We start from the raw sequence: 7,500 nt of genomic DNA, 5'->3' as shown, positions 1-7,500 counted from the left end.
GTATGTAGATTATACCAGGTTTGCAAAGGCTCCTGGTTCGGGCTACAGACAAGGAGCATTGTGACGTCACGCTGCCTGTGGAACAGTGATATTAAAGGTGAAACAGCTGCACAGTAGGTTAGGTGAAGGGCTCTGAGAGTGGAAAGGCAGCATGCTTCGGTCCCTGGACAAGGTGAGCTTATGATAATGTGTCTGAATGTTCGCCTGTGTTGTAATATTAAACCCCTTATTGTTGTAAACGCCTACTTACTAAGGAGTTCTCAAGCTCAGCCCCACACAGACCTGGAACTGATTATGTTAATGCAAACTATTTAAGAAACTGAGCCTGATCTAAAAGATTTCCTTGGATCTAGGACCATTTCGCCTAGCTTTTAGGTGCTTCCTTCTCCTAAAGTCCTTTGTAAAACTTGGGAAAACCTCACAGAACAGACTTCCAGGAGGTCAGATGGGTTTCCTTGTGCCTTCACACACACACACACACACACACACACTTTCTAGACCACTTAAGTACAAAAGGATGCATAAGTCTACATAGGGCCAGTGGCGCAATGGATAACGCGTCTGACTACGGATCAGAAGATTGTAGGTTCGACTCCTATCTGGCTCGGAAGGGTTGTAGGTCCCTGTTTGATTATATTCCTGTGGAATTCTTATTTACCTCAGACTTGTTGTAGGTTCAATATTCTCCAGCAGGACTCATCCAGCAGTTGTTCCACGGTAGAGCGCAAGCAATAGGACCACAGCTAGTTAAACGTTTCCCATTTGCTGCTGGACTCTATGTGATGGCCGTCACGTGGTGTGCTGCTTTTGTATTTCAACATTGGTCCCTGATACTCTTAATTGCGAAAAAGCTTGTTGACAAAAGTGTGTGTGCGCGAGGGTCTGTGGACGTAGGCAGGTGTGTGCACTTGAATGCTTACCCATTTACATGTGTGAGAGGAACAAACCAACTCCCTGTGGGCTGCAGGCTTACAACTGGTAGCCCCAGTAGCCAGGCAGAACCACAGGTAAGGAGAGAGAGAGAAAGTTGGTCCATTATTAGAGAAGGCCCATAAGCATCTTGCACTGCTACCTTCTTCCCCTCTCAGCCACGATCGGCCAAGACCTCTTTATTAGGGTAGAGGGTGAACATTTCTTGGACCTCAGAAACTGAGGGATGTAGACCCAATATGTCCTCCAAGCGCCTAGAGACCTGGTGCCCAATCTGGCATGGTGTTTTTCAGCCTACCCGACCAATCCGGTTGCAAGGTGGACTTTAACAATACTGCTAAAAAGGCACTCCCAGACATCCCTGAGGCCTTCATTTGCATAGGCCCTGCCCTTCTCTTTGTCCTGCTTCCCACGAAGCAACACAACACTGCAGCAGTATAGATTTGGGGGTGGTGAAGAATAGTGACAGTGAGGCTAAAAAAGAGAAAGAAAAGTCCCAGAAGTCCTGCAGGCTTCCTTGCTAAATGCAGCTGAACATAGAGCGCACCTTCTTTACTGCAAAGCAAATACATTAAAAATGTTGAGGAGAGACTAATTGAAAAATACATATCATGGGGACAGCACTGGGACCTGCTTTATTTTTTCAATTAGTCTTGAAAACAAAAAAGATTTCTCTCCTAAAAGCTGTTAAAAATATGGAACGCTTCACGAATTTGCGTGTCATCCTTGCGCCAGGGCCATGCTAATCTTCTCTGTATCGTTCCAATTTTAGTATATGTGCTGCCGAAGCGAGCACACTTTATTGATGAACTGACAATGTTTATAAACTCTCTAAATCTACAGTCTCTAGACATAGGGTGGCCTGGCAGAGATGCTCAGATGGCCAGTACGCATTCAAATCTGAGCCAATGGTCAAAAATGTATGAAGAGTAGCAATCCATTATTCTTCACTGCATTTGTGGTCCAAGACTAAACACACCGTAAGTATGTAGATTATACCAGGTTTGCAAAGGCTCCTGGTTCGGGCTACAGACAAGGAGCATTGTGACGTCACGCTGCCTGTGGAACAGTGATATTAAAGGTGAAACAGCTGCACAGTAGGTTAGGTGAAGGGCTCTGAGAGTGGAAAGGCAGCATGCTTGGGTCCCTGGACAAGGTGAGCTTATGATAATGTGTCTGAATGTTCGCCTGTGTTGTAATATTAAACCCCTTATTGTTGTAAACGCCTACTTACTAAGGAGTTCTCAAGCTCAGCCCCACACAGACCTGGAACTGATTATGTTAATGCAAACTATTTAAGAAACTGAGCCTGATCTAAAAGATTTCCTTGGATCTAGGACCATTTCGCCTAGCTTTTAGGTGCTTCCTTCTCCTAAAGTCCTTTGTAAAACTTGGGAAAACCTCACAGAACAGACTTCCAGGAGGTCAGATGGGTTTCCTTGTGCCTTCACACACACACACACACACACACACACTTTCTAGCCCACTTAAGGACAAAAGGATGCATAAGTCTACATAGGGCCAGTGGCGCAATGGATAACGCGTCTGACTACGGATCAGAAGATTGTAGGTTCGACTCCTATCTGGCTCGGAAGGGTTGTAGGTCCCTGTTTGATTATATTTCTGTGGAATTCTTATTTACCTCAGACTTGTTGTAGGTTCAATATTCTCCAGCAGGACTCATCCAGCAGTTGTTCCACGGTAGAGCGCAAGTAATAGGACCACAGCTAGTTAAACGTTTCCCATTTGCTGCTGGACTCTATGTGATGGCCGTCACGTGGTGTGCTGCTTTTGTATTTCAACATGGGTCCCTGATACTCTTAATTGCGAAAAAGCTTGTTGACAAAAGTGTGTGTGCGCGAGGGTCTGTGGACGTAGGCAGGTGTGTGCACTTGAATGCTTACCCATTTACATGTGTGAGAGGAACAAACCAACTCCCTGTGGGCTGCAGGCTTACAACTGGTAGCCCCAGTAGCCAGGCAGAACCACAGGTAAGGAGAGAGAGAGAAAGTTGGTCCATTATTAGAGAAGGCCCATAAGCATCTTGCACTGCTACCTTCTTCCCCTCTCAGCCACGATCGGCCAAGACCTCTCTATTAGGGTAGAGGGTGAACATTTCTTGGACCTCAGAAACTGAGGGATGTAGACCCAATATGTCCTCCAAGCGCCTAGAGACCTGGTGCCCAATCTGGCATGGTGTTTTTCAGCTTACCCGACCAATCCGGTTGCAAGGTGGACTTTAACAATACTGCTAAAAAGGCACTCCCAGACATCCCTGAGGCCTTCATTTGCATAGGCCCTGCCCTTCTCTTTGTCCTGCTTCCCACGAAGCAACACAACACTGCAGCAGTATAGATTTGGGGGTGGTGAAGAATAATGACAGTGAGGCTAAAAAAGAGAAAGAAAAGTCCCAGAAGTCCTGCAGGCTTCCTTGCTAAATGCAGCTGAACATAGAGCGCACCTTCTTTACTGCAAAGCAAAGACATTAAAAATGTTGAGGAGAGACTAATTGAAAAATACATATCACGGGGACAGCACTGGGACCTGCTTTATTTTTTCAATTAGTCTTGAAAACAAAAAAGATTTCTCTCCTAAAAGCTGTTAAAAATATGGAACGCTTCACGAATTTGCGTGTCATCCTTGCGCAGGGGCCATGCTAATCTTCTCTGTATCATTCCAATTTTAGTATATGTGCTGCCGAAGCGAGCACACTTTATTGATGAACTGACAATGTTTATAAACTCTCTAAATCTACAGTCTCTAGACATAGGGTGGCCTGGCAGAGATGCTCAGATGGCCAGTACGCATTCAAATCTGAGCCAATGGTCAAAAATGTATGAAGAGTAGCAATCCATTATTCTTCACTGCATTTGTGGTCCAAGACTAAACACACCATAAGTATGTAGATTATACCAGGTTTGCAAAGGCTCCTGGTTCGGGCTACAGACAAGGAGCATTGTGACGTCACGCTGCCTGTGGAACAGTGATATTAAAGGTGAAACAGCTGCACAGTAGGTTAGGTGAAGGGCTCTGAGAGTGGAAAGGCAGCATGCTTGGGTCCCTGGACAAGGTGAGCTTATGATAATGTGTCTGAATGTTCGCCTGTGTTGTAATATTAAACCCCTTATTGTTGTAAACGCCTACTTACTAAGGAGTTCTCAAGCTCAGCCCCACACAGACCTGGAACTGATTATGTTAATGCAAACTATTTAAGAAACTGAGCCTGATCTAAAAGATTTCCTTGGATCTAGGACCATTTCGCCTAGCTTTTAGGTGCTTCCTTCTCCTAAAGTCCTTTGTAAAACTTGGGAAAACCTCACAGAACAGACTTCCAGGAGGTCAGATGGGTTTCCTTGTGCCTTCACACACACACACACACACACACACTTTCTAGCCCACTTAAGGACAAAAGGATGCATAAGTCTACATAGGGCCAGTGGCGCAATGGATAACGCGTCTGACTACGGATCAGAAGATTGTAGGTTCGACTCCTATCTGGCTCGGAAGGGTTGTAGGTCCCTGTTTGATTATATTCCTGTGGAATTCTTATTTACCTCAGACTTGTTGTAGGTTCAATATTCTCCAGCAGGACTCATCCAGCAGTTGTTCCACGGTAGAGCGCAAGTAATAGGACCACAGCTAGTTAAACGTTTCCCATTTGCTGCTGGACTCTATGTGATGGCCGTCACGTGGTGTGCTGCTTTTGTATTTCAACATTGGTCCCTGATACTCTTAATTGCGAAAAAGCTTGTTGACAAAAGTGTGTGTGCGCGAGGGTCTGTGGACGTAGGCAGGTGTGTGCACTTGAATGCTTACCCATTTACATGTGTGAGAGGAACAAACCAACTCCCTGTGGGCTGCAGGCTTACAACTGGTAGCCCCAGTAGCCAGGCAGAACCACAGGTAAGGAGAGAGAGAGAAAGTTGGTCCATTATTAGAGAAGGCCCATAAGCATCTTGCACTGCTACCTTCTTCCCCTCTCAGCCACGATCGGCGAAGACCTCTTTATTAGGGTAGAGGGTGAACATTTCTTGGACCTCAGAAACTGAGGGATGTAGACCCAATATGTCCTCGAAGCGCCTAGAGACCTGGTGCCCAATCTGGCATGGTGTTTTTCAGCCTACCCGACCAATCCGGTTGCAAGGTGGACTTTAACAATACTGCTAAAAAGGCACTCCCAGACATCCCTGAGGCCTTCATTTGCATAGGCCCTGACCTTCTCTTTGTCCTGCTTCCCACGAAGCAACACAACACTGCAGCAGTATAGATTTGGGGGTGGTGAAGAATAATGACAGTGAGGCTAAAAAAGAGAAAGAAAAGTCCCAGAAGTCCTGCAGGCTTCCTTGCTAAATGCAGCTGAACATAGAGCGCACCTTCTTTACTGCAAAGCAAATACATTAAAAATGTTGAGGAGAGACTAATTGAAAAATACATATCACGGGGACAGCACTGGGACCTGCTTTATTTTTTCAATTAGTCTTGAAAACAAAAAAGATTTCTCTCCTAAAAGCTGTTAAAAATATGGAACGCTTCACGAATTTGCGTGTCATCCTTGCGCCAGGGCCATGCTAATCTTCTCTGTATCGTTCCAATTTTAGTATATGTGCTGCTGAAGCGAGCACACTTTATTGATGAACTGACAATGTTTATAAACTCTCTAAATCTACAGTCTCTAGACATAGGGTGGCCTGGCAGAGATGCTCAGATGGCCAGTACGCATTCAAATCTGAGCCAATGGTCAAAAATGTATGAAGAGTAGCAATCCATTATTCTTCACTGCATTTGTGGTCCAAGACTAAACACACCGTAAGTATGTAGATTATACCAGGTTTGCAAAGGCTCCTGGTTCGGGCTACAGACAAGGAGCATTGTGACGTCACGCTGCCTGTGGAACAGTGATATTAAAGGTGAAACAGCTGCACAGTAGGTTAGGTGAAGGGCTCTGAGAGTGGAAAGGCAGCATGCTTCGGTCCCTGGACAAGGTGAGCTTATGATAATGTGTCTGAATGTTCGCCTGTGTTGTAATATTAAACCCCTTATTGTTGTAAACGCCTACTTACTAAGGAGTTCTCAAGCTCAGCCCCACACAGACCTGGAACTGATTATGTTAATGCAAACTATTTAAGAAACTGAGCCTGATCTAAAAGATTTCCTTGGATCTAGGACCATTTCGCCTAGCTTTTAGGTGCTTCCTTCTCCTAAAGTCCTTTGTAAAACTTGGGAAAACCTCACAGAACAGACTTCCAGGAGGTCAGATGGGTTTCCTTGTGCCTTCACACACACACACACACACACACACACTTTCTAGACCACTTAAGTACAAAAGGATGCATAAGTCTACATAGGGCCAGTGGCGCAATGGATAACGCGTCTGACTACGGATCAGAAGATTGTAGGTTCGACTCCTATCTGGCTCGGAAGGGTTGTAGGTCCCTGTTTGATTATATTCCTGTGGAATTCTTATTTACCTCAGACTTGTTGTAGGTTCAATATTCTCCAGCAGGACTCATCCAGCAGTTGTTCCACGGTAGAGCGCAAGTAATAGGACCACAGCTAGTTAAACGTTTCCCATTTGCTGCTGGACTCTATGTGATGGCCGTCACGTGGTGGGCTGCTTTTGTATTTCAACATGGGTCCCTGATACTCTTAATTGCGAAAAAGCTTGTTGACAAAAGTGTGTGTGCGCGAGGGTCTGTGGACGTAGGCAGGTGTGTGCACTTGAATGCTTACCCATTTACATGTGTGAGAGGAACAAACCAACTCCCTGTGGGCTGCAGGCTTACAACTGGTAGCCCCAGTAGCCAGGCAGAACCACAGGTAAGGAGAGAGAGAAAGTTGGTCCATTATTAGAGAAGGACCATAAGCATCTTGCACTGCTACCTTCTTCCCCTCTCAGCCACAATCGGCCACGATCGGCCAAGACCTCTCTATTAGGGTAGAGGGTGAACATTTCTTGGACCTCAGAAACTGAGGGATGTAGACCCAATATGTCCTCCAAGCGCCTAGAGACCTGGTGCCCAATCTGGCATGGTGTTTTTCAGCTTACCTGACCAATCCGGTTGCAAGGTGGACTTTAACAATACTGCTAAAAAGGCACTCCCAGACATCCCTGAGGCCTTCATTTGCATAGGCCCTGCCCTTCTCTTTGTCCTGCTTCCCACGAAGCAACACAACACTGCAGCAGTATAGATTTGGGGGTGGTGAAGAATAATGACAGTGAGGCTAAAAAAGAGAAAGAAAAGTCCCAGAAGTCCTGCAGGCTTCCTTGCTAAATGCAGCTGAACATAGAGCGCACCTTCTTTACTGCAAAGCAAATACATTAAAAATGTTGAGGAGAGACTAATTGAAAAATACATATCACGGGGACAGCACTGGGACCTGCTTTATTTTTTCAATTAGTCTTGAAAACAAAAAAGATTTCTCTCCTAAAAGCTGTTAAAAATATGGAACGCTTCACGAATTTGCGTGTCATCCTTGCGCAGGGGCCATGCTAATCTTCTCTGTATCGTTCCAATTTTAGTATATGTGCTGCCGAAGCGAGCACACTTTATTGATGAACTGACAATGTTT

The 7,500-nt window shown here is 45.4% G+C and overlaps 8 non-coding genes across 8 annotated transcripts; 4 read left to right on the top strand and 4 right to left on the bottom strand.

Moving 5' to 3' along the window:
* Positions 1-534: 534 nt before the first annotated feature.
* On the top strand, positions 535-607 carry TRNAR-ACG (transfer RNA arginine (anticodon ACG)). The gene has a single exon. It is a non-coding gene; the product is annotated as a tRNA-Arg (tRNA).
* Positions 608-1,619: 1,012 nt separating this feature from the next.
* Positions 1,620-1,726, bottom strand: LOC147705152 (U6 spliceosomal RNA). Its single transcript, XR_015298432.1, has one exon. It is a non-coding gene; the product is annotated as a U6 spliceosomal RNA (small nuclear RNA).
* A 722-nt stretch (positions 1,727-2,448) lies between these two features.
* On the top strand, positions 2,449-2,521 carry TRNAR-ACG (transfer RNA arginine (anticodon ACG)). Its single transcript has one exon. It is a non-coding gene; the product is annotated as a tRNA-Arg (tRNA).
* A 1,012-nt stretch (positions 2,522-3,533) lies between these two features.
* On the bottom strand, positions 3,534-3,640 carry LOC147705150 (U6 spliceosomal RNA). Its single transcript, XR_015298313.1, has one exon. It is a non-coding gene; the product is annotated as a U6 spliceosomal RNA (small nuclear RNA).
* Positions 3,641-4,360: 720 nt separating this feature from the next.
* Positions 4,361-4,433, top strand: TRNAR-ACG (transfer RNA arginine (anticodon ACG)). Its single transcript has one exon. It is a non-coding gene; the product is annotated as a tRNA-Arg (tRNA).
* Positions 4,434-5,445: 1,012 nt separating this feature from the next.
* LOC147705148 (U6 spliceosomal RNA) lies at positions 5,446-5,552 on the bottom strand. The gene has a single exon (XR_015298455.1). It is a non-coding gene; the product is annotated as a U6 spliceosomal RNA (small nuclear RNA).
* A 722-nt stretch (positions 5,553-6,274) lies between these two features.
* TRNAR-ACG (transfer RNA arginine (anticodon ACG)) lies at positions 6,275-6,347 on the top strand. The gene has a single exon. It is a non-coding gene; the product is annotated as a tRNA-Arg (tRNA).
* A 1,020-nt stretch (positions 6,348-7,367) lies between these two features.
* Positions 7,368-7,474, bottom strand: LOC147705146 (U6 spliceosomal RNA). Its single transcript, XR_015297954.1, has one exon. It is a non-coding gene; the product is annotated as a U6 spliceosomal RNA (small nuclear RNA).
* Positions 7,475-7,500: the final 26 nt, after the last annotated feature.

This window comes from Lissotriton vulgaris, chromosome 7 (assembly GCF_964263255.1).
Source record: "Lissotriton vulgaris chromosome 7, aLisVul1.2, whole genome shotgun sequence".
Classification (NCBI taxonomy): Eukaryota; Metazoa; Chordata; class Amphibia; order Caudata; family Salamandridae; genus Lissotriton; species Lissotriton vulgaris.
The sequence above is the reverse complement of the archived record's forward strand: the minus strand, read 5'-3'. Positions and strand labels throughout refer to the sequence as shown.